Raw genomic sequence first — 17,094 nt, forward strand, 5'->3', positions numbered from 1 at the left:
CCTTCCCCTTCATCCTGTGTCTAACCAGTCTTCAGTTTCTGCTTCCTTCAAAGGACTCGCCAGAGCCCCCCCCTTTTGTATTCCTGTCCTGTTTCTTGGGTGTGACTTTATCCCTTCACACCTGAGCTGTTGGCAAAGGCGCTTGACCAGCCTCCTGGCACCTTGAACCTCTCGTGACCCTCTCGCCTTCTCTCTGCTCCAGGAGGAGGACCAGCTCCTCAGCATGTCACTGAAGCCCCTCTATCCCCTGGGCCCCTGGCAAGCTTTATCTTCGTCAGCAGACCAGAAGAGCACCAAGATAAACGAAGGAAGTTAGAGCATGAGAGGGGTGAGGGTGGTTCCTTGTGGACTAGTAAATGGAGGTCGGTATGAGTTGAGGAGTGAATATCACACAATAGCCTGCTCTGTTTAACCTAAAAAGACATTTTCACTCTTTTTGAATTTTGAATTAGGCTTGCCAAGCTATCTCCTTGCTTGCTCTCTCTTTTCTCCGATTTCTCCCTTTGCTATGTTAGTGTGTCACTTTACCCCACAGGGTGACTCCCTGTGGATGACAGACGGCCACCTTTCCATTCCTCGTGTCCTGATTCAGCAGCACACTCTGGGATGAATATATCCTGTGTAGAGGAAGTACAGCCGTAATCTCACCTATTATTATTTTTTTTTTTGGTGACAAAAAGGTGATGGACCTTCCTTTGTCTCATACTTGAGCCACGTGGTCACAGAGGCCATAAAAATAAGCTCCAATTTAGAGCCAAAATATTTGGCACATTATACCCATTCTCTTAGGCTTAGGGGTGCAAGTGTCACTTTTCATGGGATTTATAACCACAGGGCTGGGTGTTTTTTGCCTGTGTTTTCTCAAGGGAGGGAGGAGTAAATTCTCAGAGTGGCCAGTGGTGATAGGGGCTTGCAGCCATGATGATAATAACCAGGTCTCCTATCTGCCGCAGAAAACTGGGACCCATGCTGGGCTATGAGTGCATGACTGCAATCTGGTGGTCAAAGGTATTCAGAAAAAACAAATGTGATGCTTTTAGAGGGAGTGATGCATGAAGCTTTGCTTTATAGGTTTTGCTTTCTATCTTCGAAACTTGCACTGCTGCGGCTGCTGCTGCTGCTAAGTTGCTTCAGTCGTGTCCGACTCTGTGCGACTACAGAGCCCTAACTGTGGAAACATGATCTGGCCCATGGCCTGACCCAATCTAGGTTATAGAAAAGGGCTTTACAGAGAGATTTTATTATAGAAATTAATGTATACTATGAAGTATAGCTTGGAGTTTGAGCATTCTGGCTCTGAAGTCTGCCTGCTATCAAAACCCTGTTCCACCAGCTGCTTAACCTCAGAAAGCACATTGTCTGTGAATTTAAAAAGTGCCCTGAGCCTCATTTTTACCATCTGTAAAAGCAGTTGTTGTTCAGTTGCTAAGTCATATCCAACTCTTTGTGACCCGAGGGACTGCAGCAAGACAGGCTCCTCTGTCCTCCACTATCTTCCAAAGTTTGCTCAAATTCACGTCCACTGAGTCAGTGATGCAATCTCACCATCTCATCCTCAGTCACCCCCTTCTCTATGGGGCTTCCTGGGTGGTGCATTGGTAAAGAGTCTGACTGCCAAAGCAGGAGACGCAGGAGACTCAGGTGTGATTCCTGGCTCAGGAAGATCCCCTGGAGGAGGGCATGGCAACCCACTCCAGTATTCTTGCCTGGGAAATCCCATGGAAAGAGAAGCCTGGAGGTCTACAGTCCATGCGGTTGCAAAGAGTCGGACATGACTGAACATGCACACTCATGCACTGTAGAAGTGGAGAAAGTCATAATTCCTGCCTCATGAGATTGTTGGGAGGATTAAAGGAGATGGTGGTCCCTGTGGAGTGCCTGGCACAGGGCCTGGATCTGTAAATGCTCTTAGGAATGCTAGGCCTCCTTTAAACTACCAACTTTAATAAGTAAGGTTTCAAGATTTAGTTCTATTTTAACTCACTGTTCATAGTGGAAATGTCAAAATGTATAGTGTAGACTGACCTTGGGTGTCTGCACCCAGTTAGATCTTAAATGTCTCGAGGGCAGAGGCCAGATTCCACTATTTCACCAGAGAACCATATAGACTTGATTATATGACTGAAAAATCCCAAGGCACATTATTCCTAAGAAAGCGAAACTGACCCAATGCTGAAGGGCTTCAGTGGAATACCAGGGCCCGATTCCACAGGACCTCACCTCCCAAACAAGGCGGCATCTTCAGCAGGAACACTAGGGAGGGTCCTGGGTCCAGGTTCCATTCAAAGGCAGTGAGGACTCCCACTCCAGGTCTGTCACTGCCTTTCAGCCATAGACACACCTCGGGATAAATCGTAAGACAAATGGGTTTTAATGCTCAGTGCAAGGGGGAGAACTTTCACCACGGGGAAACAGTGAGGTGTCTTAGCAAGAGCGTGTTCACAAGGATTTGTTCCAGCACCTGGGTTGTTAGGTGCTCTGGGGAAGGATTCAAGGAATTGGGGCTTTGCTGCCAGCAAAGGGAATCATTCTATCACTGGGTGTCAATATATTCTGTCTGTAAGATGGGAGGAATGAAGTCAGGCTTCAGGTTTCATTGGTAAAGAACAGCAGCCACTCATAATCCTGGGCAGGGGGAAGAATGGTATTTCTATGGCTAGCAGAGCGTTCTTGTTTTTATCTGAGCTTCAACAAGAATGCAAGGAATTTGCCTGCCAATGCAGGAGACCAGGGTTTGATCCTGGATCTTTCAGATCCAGGAGAAGGCAATGGCAATCCACTCCAGTATTCTTGCCTGGAGAATCCCATGGACAGAGGAGCCTGGTGGGCTACAGTCCATGGGGTTGCAAAGAGTCAGACAGGACGGCATCTGAGCACGCACCCAGACAGGAGTGCGGAGTGGCCTCTTGTCTGGTGCTGCTATCCTGAGAAATGATGTTCAGCAGGACACTCCTGCTTAGCTGTGAGGGCCCGGCCAGGCCTAGCAACACCAGGGCCGAGCTGTGTCAGTTCCAGAGGTTAGGGGACCTGCTTGTCTCTTTTTTGTGTTTTCAGTACTTGGTATATTTGTTGGTGCATTTTAATGAAGCAGGTGTGAGCCTTTAAATCCTGGTTAACAGGTCCCTGAGACGCTGTATGACCCTGGGCAAGTTACTTCACCTCTTGGAGCGTCAGTATCCTCCATACTTTTTGGTGAGGTGTGATACCTACTCCTATGGGAGTTGTGAAACTTAAATGAGATCCTGCGTGATCCTGGCAAAAAGTGATCCCTTTGTGATCCCATGGACTGTAGCCCGCCAGGCTCCTCTGTCTGTGGGATTCTCCAGGCAAGAATACTCGAGTGGGTTGCCACTTCCTTCCCAACCCAGGGATCGAACCCTGATGTCTTGTGTTGTGGGGTGGATACTTTACCACCTGCACCCAGCAAAGAACTGGGCTAACAATTTAAAATGTTAGTTGTTTTTATTGAGCCCCTCTATGCATATGTCTGCTTCCATGACCGCCTCATTTTAGAATGTGAATCAAATGCACTTTCTCCTTTTGTATCATTTTATTTCCTTGCATCACGGGACTATTAAAAAATCCTCCTACCCTGTTGGTGGGAATGTAAACTGGTACAGCCACTAAGGAGAATAGTACAGAGGTTTCTCAGAAAACTAAAAATAGAGCTACCATATGATCCAGCAATCCCACTCTTGGGCATACATCCAGAGAAAACATGGTTCAAAAGGATACATGCATCCCAGTGCTCATTACAGCACTATTTACAATAGCCAGGACATGGAAGCAACCTAAATGTCCATCAACAGAAAAATGGATAAAGAAGATGTTGTATATGTATATATATATATATGTACACACACACAATGGAATATTACACAATCATTGAAAAGAATGAAATAATGCCATTTGCGGCAATGTGAATGCACCTAGAGATTATCATAGTAAGTGAAGTAAACCAAAGACAAATATCATATGATATTGCTTATATGCAGAGTTTAAAAAAATGATACAAATGAACTTATTTGCAAAACAAACAGACTCACAGACTTAGAAATGAACGTCTGATTACTACTGGCAAATGGTGAGGGGAAGGGATAAATTGGAAGGTTGGGATTGACATGTACACATTGTTATATTTAAAATAGTTAATCAACAGGGACCTACTATAAAAAAGATTCTTTCTTTAAAAATCATGATCAGAAGACTTGCCAGATGCTTAAGGGTATTTCTTCCTTTGTGTTTACTGCTAGGAAATACTCTCATGTCACTGCCACCACCACTTCCACTGTTAACAAGCCCATGGTATCAAATAATCGGGCCTAGAGAGAGTCTGGCTCATGTGTGTGTCCTAACATGGGAGGTCCCATGGCTTGTGAGTGGCCAGACTATTATCAAAATGCCCAGATATCTATCTGTCAATCCTCAATACGTGAATGAATGAAAGGATGTAAATGATGAAGTGTGGTTCACCTTTCACCCCATCAAGCAGATATTTTCTTTATCCTTTGACACCAACATTCAAATGAGGTTCTGATATACAGTTTACAAGTTACTTCAGTGCTCAGTGCTTCAAGGCAAAGAATGAGCTGGGTGAGATATCTGTGGTTTCCAAGAGTCAATGGTGTCAGCCTCCTATCTCCTCCTTACAGTGTCCTGAACTTGCACTTTCTCACCCACGTGTTTCAGGCCATCAAGTTTGAAACAGATATTTTGAGCCTCAATGCTCACATCCTAAGATAGTGTCCTTTGTTATCTGGGGGTTCTTTTTTTAATTTAATTTGTTGTCCAATAGTTGATTTACAGTGTTGTATTAGTTTCTGCTGTATGCAAAGTGAATTAGTTATACATAGACATATATGCACTCTCTTTTAGATTCTTTTCCCATATAGGTTATTACAGAGTATTGAGTAGAGTTCCTTGTGCAATACAGCAGGTCCTTATTAGTTATCTATTTTGTGTGTATGTGTGTGTGCGTGTGCTCATTTGTGTCCGACTCTTTGCATCCCCATGGACTGTAGCTCGCCTGGCTCCTCTGTCCATGAAGTTTTTCAGGCAAGAATACTGGAGCAGGTTGCTGTTTTTTTCTCCAAGGAATCTCCCTGACCCAAGGATTGAGTCTATGTCTCTTGCGTCTCCTGCATTGGCAGGCAGGCTCTTTACCAGCTGAGTCACACATTGACAGTGTATGTGTCAATCCCAGTCTCCCAATTTACTCCTCCCCTCCTATCCCCTGGTAACTGTACATTGTTTTCTACATCTATGACTCTGTTTCTGTTTCGTAAGTTCATTTGTATTATTTTTTTAGATTCCACATGTGAGTGATATTACACGATACTGGTCTTTTTCTAACCACTTCACTCAGTAGGACAATCTCTAGGTCTGTCAATGTTGCTGCAAATGGCCTTGTTTCATTGTTTCTCATGGCTGAGTAATACTCCATTGTGCTTAGGAACCACACCTCCTTTATCCATTCCTCTGTTGATAGACATTTAGGTTGTTTCCATGTTATTTGGGGGTTTTTGATATCTGTGTTTCTTCTTCTTCCTCAGCTCCCTTTATATGGTCTTTTTGCCTTTCTCAGAGCTGTTGTTTAAATTACTAAATTGCCACAAAACAAAATAGTGAAAATATGTATAAAGTGTTTGAAATAATCCCAAACTTCAGAGGAAAGCATGCCTAATAAAATAACTATTTCAAACTATTTTTTTTCTTTAACCTGCTTGTTATTCATTTAAAAAGTTGAAGTATAATGATTTACAATAGTGTGTTAGTTTTAGGTGTACCACAAAGTGACTTGGTTATACACACACATGCATATATAGGTATATATCTATATTCTTTTGTTATTCTTTTACATTATCATTTATTACAAGATATTGAATATAGTTTCCTGTGCTCCACAGTTAATTATTATTGTTTATTTTACATATGGTAGTGTGCATTTGTTAATTCCATGCTCTTTATCCCATTTATCATCAATTTGCTTTTTAAAACTAACAATATATTCTGCTATTTTCCCATTTAAGACATAAAGTTCCAGTCTATTTTTATTAATTAGGTATATAGTTTTCCACTGTATGACTACATCAACTTAAATATACACTCTCCTAATGATGAATTTTACTTCCTTTAGAAAATCATCTAAATCTTTATAGATTTAAAATTTATAAATTTTATATAAATATATTAATTTTCTATAAATATATACATGTATAGATTTAAAACATTAATTCTAAATACTGTTTTATCAGTATTATGTGTTTGGACTTTATGCCATTAAAAGTGTTTCTTCTTTTTGCCTCCTCTTATTTTTTTCTAATGAACATATGATACTTATATAATGTCAGAAAAAATTATTAAAAAATAGTATTTATTTTATAGGTGTTTGATTCATTTGACTGATATTTGATTATATGTCTTATATCTTCGAATAAACAGTTGTTCCTTGACAACATAGAATGCATCTTCAAATTAATGATAAGATTGACTCAGCCCCTCCATGTGCCAGGCACTTGACTTGTATCTGTGCTAAGTTGCTTCAGTTGTGTCTGACTCTTTGTGACCCCATGAACTCTAGCCCGGCAGGCTCCTCTGTCCATAGGATTTCTCAGGCACGAATACTGGAGTGGGCTGCCATTTCCTTCTCCAGGGACTCTTCCGGACCCAGTGATCAAACCCACGTCTTCACGTCTTCTGCACCGGCATTGGCAGGCAGGCTCTTGACCACTAGCGCCACCTGGGAATCCCTGACGTGTGTATATGATCTCGTCTAATGGTGGCGCAAGGGTAAAGAATCACCTGCCAGTGCAGGAAATGCAAGAGATGTGGATTTGATTCCTGGGTCGGGAAAATTCCCTGGAATAAGAAAATAGCATCCCACTCCAGTATTCTTGCCTGGGAAATCCCTTGGACAGAGGAGCCTGGTGGGGCTACAGTCCATGGGGTCACAAAGAGTCAGAAATGACTGAGCATGCCTGCAATCTCCACAAATGCCTGCGAAGTCAGTTCTCTCTTTTGCAGTGAGGAAAATAAAGCTCAGAGAGTTTAAATGATTTGCTCAGTTCAGTTTTATGGAGCTGGGATTAGAACCAAGTTCTCCTTGGCCCTTCTCACTGCCCTGTCCCGTCTCCTATTTTGTAATCCACTGCAGCATTTAGCTCAGGGATGGATTGTCCAACTTGGGTGTAATTGCAGCTTCTTGGCTTAAATATGATGGAGGGCAGTTCTTCCTCTAAAGACATCTCCCAGCCAGTATACCCAAACCTGTCTCCTCAAAGATCAAGTCTGCATGATATGGCCTCATATCATATGTATCCACTAATAATTCCTTTGTAGTATCCGTTACTGAATTCTCTTCAGCATATTGGACTTGAGACATCACAGCATAGAGGGAGAAAAGGCAACTGGGGAAATTCTGGAGACAAACATTTGCTGGAAAACAGAGTGAAATGCAGTAGATCAGAGTGAATGACTACTGTAGAGCCCTGATTATTGACATTGAATGTGGGGGTGTCTTTTAGTTAGCTGTCTTATCTAACAGTTGTTCATTAGAATTCATAATTGCCTTGTCATAAAAGAGGGCTTGCATTGGGAACTGCTGGGAAAGCAAAAACTCTGGACTTTTAAATGTTTTTAAATGCACTAATTATTCCTTCCTGGAGTAGGAAATGGCAACCCACTCCAGTGTTGTTGCCTGGAAAATCCATGGACAGAGGAACCCGGTGGGCTATACTCCATAGGATTGCAAAGAGTTGGACACGACTGACTGACTGAGCATTTATTCCTTAGGACGTTAACCAACATCTCATGGTGATCTTATCCAGGCTTCTGGAAAGCAAGTCATGCCTTGCAGTTTAGTTGTGGTTTTGCTTCTTTGTCTGTGGTGTTTTTCATTATAAACACCTCTAGGTATGTTAGATTAATCTGTCCTTAACTACAAATTCTTATTTCATTAAATTCTAACATAATGTATTCCTTTTCAACATCTGCAACAATTTGGATTTTAGGGCAAGCTAATTGCACGCCAACTTCTGTGGGGGTAATTTGGAAAAAGAGGGAGCTGGGTCTTAGAAGGAGAGAAAAGAAAAAGTTGACACAGCAAGAATTGGAGCTCTTTGCAAGGACGTTTTTAGATAAAAGCAAATGAAGGAAATTAACCTTGGCCTTGAGATTGTGTGCGCACTTGTGTATCTGAGAACAGCCAGGACCAAGTGAGGGCAGGGGTTGTGGAACATTCCAGGGGTCCTGGAACGACCAGAATTGCTGAGGTCATAGAAGGCTGGATGTTGGGAGAGGGGTTTGCGAAATATTTACTCAAAAAAACCCAGGCCCCACAGGTGAACCAAAGCTTCCTATGTTTGCACTGAAATGTTGCTTTGAAGTCTTGCACTTTCCGAAAGCCTGGGGAAAATGGATGGGCCCTGAAAGCCAAGAGTTAACAATTACAGAACTTAACATTGGAAAGGCATTGAATATTTGGCTCAGGAAAAATTGTCTAGCAGTATGAGGTTTATCTGTTTAAGAAACATGAAAAACAAAACCTCAAAATGAATCTAAAAGATTGTTTCCAAAATGGAGCTCATGAATATTTTCTAGCAAGCAAATGATATCATGAAATAATACATCTTTATTACTTATTTACAACTATAATAGGATGACTACTGTCTATGTTTGATATTTTCTTCATAGGTTTATTTTTATGGATATAAAATTATTGGGCTTCCTTGGTGGCTCAGACAGTAAAGAATCTGCTTGCAATGAAGGAAACCTGTATTCAATCTCTGGATCAGGAAGATCCCCTGGAGAAGGGAAAAGCTACCCACTCCAGTATTCTTGCCTGGAGATTTCCAGGCAGAGGGGCCTAGTGGGCTGCAGTCCATGTGGTTGCAAAGAGTCGGACACAACTGAGCAACTAACACACAAAATATTTATTAGGGCATTCCTTCTTAATTTTTTTAAATTTCAACTTCTATAAAAAATATTTAAAAAAATTTCAATAAAAAACCAATTCTTGGTGCCAAAAATGTTGGGGACTGCTGCTATAGGTTGCTCTTTCTGCCCAAAATTATTTCTCGAGGATTCATATCAAAAGGGAGCAAAAATATTTTGTAAAAGTCAGGGAAAAGGCTGTCTATGTCAAGGGTTTTCAGAGTCTCATTAATACTTGAGGCTGAATACTCTATATAAATCCTCATCCCATCCTAAGATTCTGATCTAAGATGGTATGCTGGAATTCTATCCTTTTTATAGGTGGGAAAATGGACTTAAATAGTAAAGTTCTTATATAAAATTTCACAGCAAACCAGATTTTGGGGAATAGTAGAACTTTTGCATCATAAGGAGATCCAACCAGTCCATTCTAAAGGAGATAAGTCCTGGGTGTTCTTTGGAAGGACTGATGCTAAAGCTGAAACTCCAATACTTTGGCCACCTCGTGCAAAGAGTTGACTCATTGGAAAAGACTCTGATGCTGGGAGGGATTGGGGGCAGGAGGAGAAGGGGATGACAGAGGATGAGATGGCTGGATGGCATCACTGACTCAATGGATATGAGGTTGAGTGAACTTCGGGAGTTGGTGATGGACAGGGAGGCCTGGCGTGCTGCGATTCATGGGGTCTCAAAGAGTTGGACATGACTGAGCGACTGAACTGAACTGAACTGAAGGAACCCTAAGCACTTTCTTCACTTTTTATGTTTTTAACTGATTTTTAACAGGTACCAGAGGCTCTGGATTTATTCTGTCTGGATGTTTAAAGTATTTTGGGATGTGGATTGTTAGGTTTCTACAGAAATACACTTTAAAATTCATCTCTCACCATGTAGTTCTATGCCCTTCCTCCCTCCTTCCTTTCCCTGCCTCCCTTTCTTCCTTCTTGCCATATTTATGTTTTTATTTTTGAATTTGTATTTATTTTCTTTTAATTCTATCCTTTCAACCTTTGCGTAGCCTGTTCTCAAGGGAGTTTATTGTAAATTCCATTTGGAGATACAGAAAGTTGAAAAGAAGAATAGCAAATGTCTCTTTAAGAGTCATGCCTTAGGGTTTGTTGGTTTTTTTTTTTTTTTTTTCATTTAAGTGAATTCTCTTTTACCCTTTAATTAAAGAATGGGTTCTATTTCGGTGTCACATTTTGGATGTTGGATATGAACTTGGAGACAGGACCCTGGGCTGGGCTTCAGAGTTTGGTTAAGTCTTTCCCCTGGACCTTCTTTCCTCTCTCTGTGAAATGAGGTTGGGTGAATGATCTCCAGGGTCCCTCCAGTGTGTCTATCTTGGGGTCTCATGGTTCATGTTTGAATTTTTCGTCTTATTCTTGAGCATCTTGAATATGTCTTGCTCCTTTGCTTTGGTGTCCTCTGCTTGTACATCTGTGGCACACGACGAGTTATTGCAAGTCTATTCTTGGCTAACTCTATTTCCCTTCAGCTCCCTCTTGTTTTCTTTGTCCAAAGGCTTTTTATCTTACATCCTTTCCCTTATGTTCTTGCACTGAATTCTTTCTGGGCTCCTGTCCCCCCACAGTTCCCTCACACAGGACTTCTTTGTAACTTGAGTATCAGAAGATTGGCCTAAGGTCTGTTCTGAAGGCCACCTGTGTTCTTTCAGGATATCTTCCCCACGGGAGATAGCTGATCCATGGAAATAGAAGTCATGCAAAAACTGTTTTTTCTTTCTTTTGCTAGATGGTTTTGGCATCTGCTCTATTACATTCCACTTCTATCTTTTGGTTTTATTTTTTAATCTTATTTCCCCTACATCTAGGAAGCTTAAACCTTTCTCTGCAATTGACTTCAAGCTTTAAAAACTCAACTTCTTGTGTTGTCTTCATGGTTAGCAAACAACCTGGTGTGGAACCGTATTCCCAAAACAGGATCTAGGAAATTATTTTAGGCGATCCATGAACAAACACCTTTTATTTTAATATTGTGTATTGGTTGGAGTGTTTCTTGAATTATAACTATCACATAAAACTTGTAGGTTCACAGTCATGTTATAAAAACTCTCCTTTTAAATACATTTTGTTAAGTAGCAAATGCGTAATTTAAAGACAATTCTGAAGTAATATGAGTTGACTTTGACCACGTAGTATAGTGCTTTAACATATATTAAGTCATTTAATCTTCAAAACAGTCTTTTGAAGTAGGTGCTATTATAACCATGAGGAAAGAGGCAGGGGTCAAGTCAATTGTCCAAAGTTGTAAAACAAGTAAGAGGCAGCACCAGGATCAGAACTTAGGAAGGCTGACTTCAAGACTGTGTTCTAATCATGAAACCAGGCTGCCTCTAAGAAAGTAAAAGAGTACACGGCACACGATTTTAGCAGAAGTCATGAGCGTGGTTTTGAACGACTGAAACTCAAAAGCTTCCATGTAATGAAAAGCACGTGGGCTTTGGCCTCAGAGAACCCACAGGTGCTGGATTATTATTGATCAATTGTGTGTTTTTCTAGACACATCACTTAACCTCCATTAAAGCATTGGAAAAAATATAAAATAATCTCTGTATCATAATTTTTTTAAGAAAAAACTTTGTTTTGTATTGGGGTATAGCTGATTAACAATACTTTGATACTTTCAGGTGAACAGTGAAGGGGCTCAGCCGTACATACACATGTATCCATTCTCCCCCAAACTCCCCTCCCATCCAGGCTGCCACATAACATTGAGCAGAACTCCATGTGCTTACTATATGCTAGGTCCCCATAGGTTTTAACACATATTAATTCCCTTCCCTCTTCATAAATCTCAGTTTTTTTAATCCATAAAACATCAAGATCAGTGAACATGAGAAATTCAATAAAGTAATAGCTATTAATGCATGGTAAGTGTTTGAAAAGATACATTGATATCTTCCATGTCTTCCACTTTGCTTATCGTTCATAATTGGCAACTTGACATTTATGATCCCCAAGTGGTTTAAGAAAAGGGCCCTTTTGTCTGTTCCCCACCAGTGGCCAACACAGGGTCAGTCTGGTGAATTTCACTGATGCCAGGTTCCCCAGTGGAAAAGGCAGAGAGTGCAGGGTAACTATGGCCAGGAAGAGAATATGTTCTTGATTGGAGCTGGGCTGATGCATGAAGGGTTGTATCTCCATCAGAAGAGAAAAGAGTGGGAGATGAAGGTGACCTCTCTAGGTCCATTCCAGGTCTGAGTCTACATGTGGGTAGCCTCAGAATCGATTTGTTCACTACACGTATCATCATAAAACGAAGATCTTGACCTGCAAGATATAACTGAGGTTCAGAATGGGAAATGCCTACAGCAGCATTCTTGTGGTGAAATATTTCCAGATTTTACAACTTTGAACCCAGTATCCTGTAAAGAATAATACAAATGGCTCCAGACTATTTACCCAAGTGATTACAACGGCATTTGGTAAAGATAGGGCCATTATATTCTTCACAAATGATTAAACCTCTGTGACTAATACAAGGATAGTTGCATTTTAAGGAAAAAGATTGATTTGCTAAGCATTTTGAAAATAGCCATAATAATTTCAGTTATTATAATAACTGAAAATGAAATTTCATGAATTTTGGTGCACGGGCTTCTTAAGAGGTCCACAGGCGAGCTTTCTTGGGGTCCTTGCCAAGTTTTGTACATATGTTCATGTATAAACTTTCTGCAGAGAGAATCTGTAGCTTTTATCAGTCAGGTCCTCAAAGGATCTGTGATTTTTAAAAAGCCAAACAAAACTTAGGACCTTATGAACTGAGTCAGAGAACATGGCTGAGTTATAGACAGTCAGTAGTAAACTTAGAAAACACTTTTAAAAAGAAATTATTTCCTTGCATATGAACTGCTGAGAGAAACATTTGGTGCATTGTTAAAAAAAAGAAGAAATTATTGAACTAGGTCTTAAGCTAAGACCGATTTCTGCTGGGTCTGCTTATATGGATATGTTAAATTAATTTGTAGCAAATTATGATAGTAAGAAGTTCTATTACCCAGGACTCCACTAGTTGTGAAATCTTCAGAGAATTGCATTAGTCATAACTCTCAATTTAACTGTATAATCTAGTAATCGGGCTTCAGCTTCAATATATTTTGAAACTTCTTTGAATAAGATACAAAGTTCAAACTAATATAATTTTGAGGAAGCCAAAGAAAGAGTAAAGGTGAAAGTAACTTTGGTGGAATCTTTGACCAGACAATCTTCTTTCTTCCATTTGGTCAGTTTACAGTATAACTAATTTTTTTTCCCCTAGTGATTCAGTATTTGTAATTGTTTTCTCAGTAAACATATACTTAATGAATCCCAGACTCATAGACTTAGAGAAAGAACTTAGGGTTGCAAGGGGGAAAAGATGGGGAGAAAGTTAGGGAGAGAAGTTAGGGAAAAGTTAGGGAGTTTGAGATGGACATGTACACACTTCTGAATTTAAAATGGATAACCAACAAGGGCCTACTGTACAGCATAAGGAACTCTGCTGAATGTTACATGGTAGGTTGGATAGGAGTGGGGTTTAGGGGAGAATGGGTACATGTATATGTATGATTGAGTCGCTCGGCTGTGCACCCGAAACTATTACAACATTGTTAGTCAGTTATACCCCAATGCAAAATAAAAGGTTTTTTAAAAGAAGGAGGCACAGGCAGAGAGATATTTTACATGTAGAAGAGGAGGAGGTACTGTGACTACAGAGGCACAGACTGGAGGGAGGCACCTGCAGCCAAGGGATGCTGGCCAGCTCCAGAAGCTAGAAAGAGGCAAAGCGCAGATTCTCCCCTGGAGCCTCCAGCAGAGGCTGGTTCTTCTGACACCTCACTTCTGGCCCAGTGATACTGATTTTAGACTTCTGGACTCCAGAACTATTAAAGAATAAATGTCTATTGTTTTAAGAAAAAAAATATGTTTAATGAATCCCCGATGGCTCAGTGGTAAAGAGTCTACCTGCCATGAGGAGACTTGCAGGGGACATGGGTTTGATCCCTGGGTTGGGAAGATTCCCTGGAGAAGGAAATGGCAATCCACTCCAGTATTCTTGCCTGGAAAATCCCATGGACAGAGGAGACTGGAGGGCTACAGTCTATGGGGTCACAAAGAGTTGGACATGACTTAGCAACTCAACAACAACACAACAACATTCTGCCGATGGCACCATGTATAGAATTTAAAAGTTGTCTGATCAGGTATCTGACTGCAGAATCAGGAGGCAAAGAGGGTAGTGGAAAGAGCTCAGGGGATCCTCTATGGAGGTCTTGAATTCCACCTCTGAGACCTTGTCCTTGGAAGACACTGGGGAAATCCCTTCAATTTAGCCTTATATCTCCCATGAACAAATGGTGATTTGGTTTCTTACTGCCTTCACTTGCTGAAAATATTTTATCTCGTCTTTGACTTACCATTTGGCAAATGATCTGAGTCTACTGCATCTGCATGTTCTAGCGTGGGGATGTCTTGTCAAATGAGTGGTACAGATGTTATTTTCTAGAGGCAGAGGGGACAGCCTGGGCAATATTAATGGATGAAAACTTCATAGAGGGGTGACTTCAGCCAGTTGATGAACACAGGGCAACTGGGACACAAAACTACGATAAGATGGGTAATTTCATTTTCTAAGGTTGTTTATTATTATTATTATTTTTTAAACTATATGTCAAGTGAACCCTCCAATGCTAATGCAAAGGTGGCCATTACCACAGCTCAAGTTAAATGATTATGTATTCTAAATTGATTTTAATAGATCAGCAAGGGCTTTTTATTTCTTCTTAAGATATTAGTATAATGAAATTAGTTCTATTTAGAGAATTATACAGGCAAGAAACCAAGCTGAACTGAATTATACATGCAAGAGACTGAATAATTATAGGATTATAATTATTATTGGTAGTACCAATAATAATTATACTATTATCATCAATGGTAGTCCCACAAAATCGTCTTTGTGGGACTACCATTGATGATAATAGTAAATCTGAACAGAACCTTATAGTTTGCAATGTACGCTTGGATGAAGTATAAAATATTGACATATGGCATCATGCATGCAACAAGGCAAAGCACGACCAACACTACAGTGTCAGGAGTCATTATTCACCTTTTGTATATGAGGGGAAAGTTACAGAGAAATTCAATGACATGCCTTCAGGTCATTGATGAGGTAGACTCTTTCCTCAGCTTCCACGATGCTGCCCTAATCTTTCTCATTACCTGTCCTCCATCTCTTTTCCTGGCATCTCTTTTTCTAGGGCTTCTCCATCCTCTACCTTCTTTCCATCCTTGTTTTCACTTGATTATGTCATGGTTTCCACCCCAGGAATGGCTCCAAATCTTATCTCCACACTTCATTATTTTCCTAAGCACTGGAGCTCTATTGAACATTCCCAGATAGAGGTCTTATCAGCTTCTTAAACTCAACATGTTAAAAACAAACCTCATTGTCCATTCATGCCAAATCATCTCTTCGTCTTGACCTCCTTAACTTTGTCAGTAACATCACCAACCTCCAGCCCACCAAGGCACTCTAATAATAAAAGCTCTCATGTAATGGGGACTTGGGTACTATATTTATGTTGTTTCCAGAAACTTAGCACAATCTGCAGAGCAGGGCTTTTTAGTTCATTTCCCTTGTTTTCCATATCCCTGGCTGATGATTAATACCAGAGAGACCTGGCTCCCTATGACAGCTTCTCAACAAATTAGTTGTGGTCACCTTGGGCATGGTTTCCTAGAGTGTAAAATGTGAATGTGAAGTGAAGTGAAGTGAAGTGAAAGTTGCTCAGTCGTGTCTGACTCTTTGCCATCCCTTGGAATTCTCCAGGCCAGAATACTGGAGTGAGTAGCCTTTCCTTTCTCCAGGGGATCTTCCCAACCCATGGATCAAACCAGGGTCTCCTGCATTGCAGGTAGATTCTTTATGAGCTGAGCCATGAGGGAAGCCCAAGAATACTGGAGTGGGTAGCCTTTCCCTTCTCCAGCGGATCTTCCCAGCACAGGAATCAAACCAGGGTCTCCTGTGTTGCAGGCGGATTCTTTAACAACTGAGCTATCGGGGAGGCCAAAATGGGAATAAGAGTATCCATTTTTTCAGGAGGAAAAATATCTTGAAGTAGGAAAGAGAAGAAGATGAAAGATAGGTGAATTAGTAGCTGGGGAAAAATAAGTTGAGAGATACCCTCTGTAGTGGTCTCTGTTTCATTCAGAAGTTGGGGGACTTCCATGCAGAAGGTGTAGCCATGGGGTGAGGCTGAAGGAGTGCTAGAAATTTGCACAGCTGCTCTGAAGTAGAGAAGAATTAGGGAGGACCAGAGGGGAAGGCTTAATTTATCTGAAAGAGCAAGATTGGTGTAGATAGGGAATAAAAGATAAATATCTAAGAGTGGGCAATTGAAGTTTCAGATTTCAGAGATGGAATGGATCCCGGTGAACAGGGTGGATTATAAGAGTGAGTGGCTGCTATCCAATGCAGCTGAAGGTTATTGGAATCAATCATGAATTGAAACATGGGCATCTGGCTGGGTAATCCACTGCACAGTAGAATTTGCTAGGATGATGGCAAGATTAGAAGGTGGTGAACAGGTGTCAACTTTTTTCCCCCCATGTCTATTCTCTATGTCTGTTTCTCCATTAAGTGAGTGAAGTTGCTCAGTCATGTCCCACTCTTTAGGACCCCATGGACTATAGCCTACCAGGCTCCTCCATCCATGGGATTTTACAGACAAGGGTACTGGAGTGGGTTGCCATTTCCTACTCCAGGGTACCTTCCTGACCCAGGGATGGAACCCAGGTCTCCCGTGTTGCAAGGCAGACGCTTTACTGTCTGAGCCACTAGGGAAGGCCCATTATTGTCCTGTAAATAAATTCTTCAGTACCCTTTTTCTAGATTCTATATATATGCATTAGCATACAATATATATCTTTCTATTTTTTACTTACTTCACTCTGTATAATAGGGTCTAGGTTCATCCACCTCGCTAGAACTGACTCAAGAAAGCATTCCTTTCTATGACTGAGTAATATTCCATTGTGTATATGTACCACAACTTCTTTATCCACTCATCTGTCGATGGACATCTAGGTTGCTTCCATGTTCTAGCTATTCTGAATAGTGCTGCAATTAACAATGGGATACATGTGTCTCTTTCAA

The sequence above is a fragment of the Bos mutus genome, chromosome 16 (genome assembly GCF_027580195.1).
Source record: "Bos mutus isolate GX-2022 chromosome 16, NWIPB_WYAK_1.1, whole genome shotgun sequence".
Taxonomy (NCBI): Eukaryota; Metazoa; Chordata; class Mammalia; order Artiodactyla; family Bovidae; genus Bos; species Bos mutus.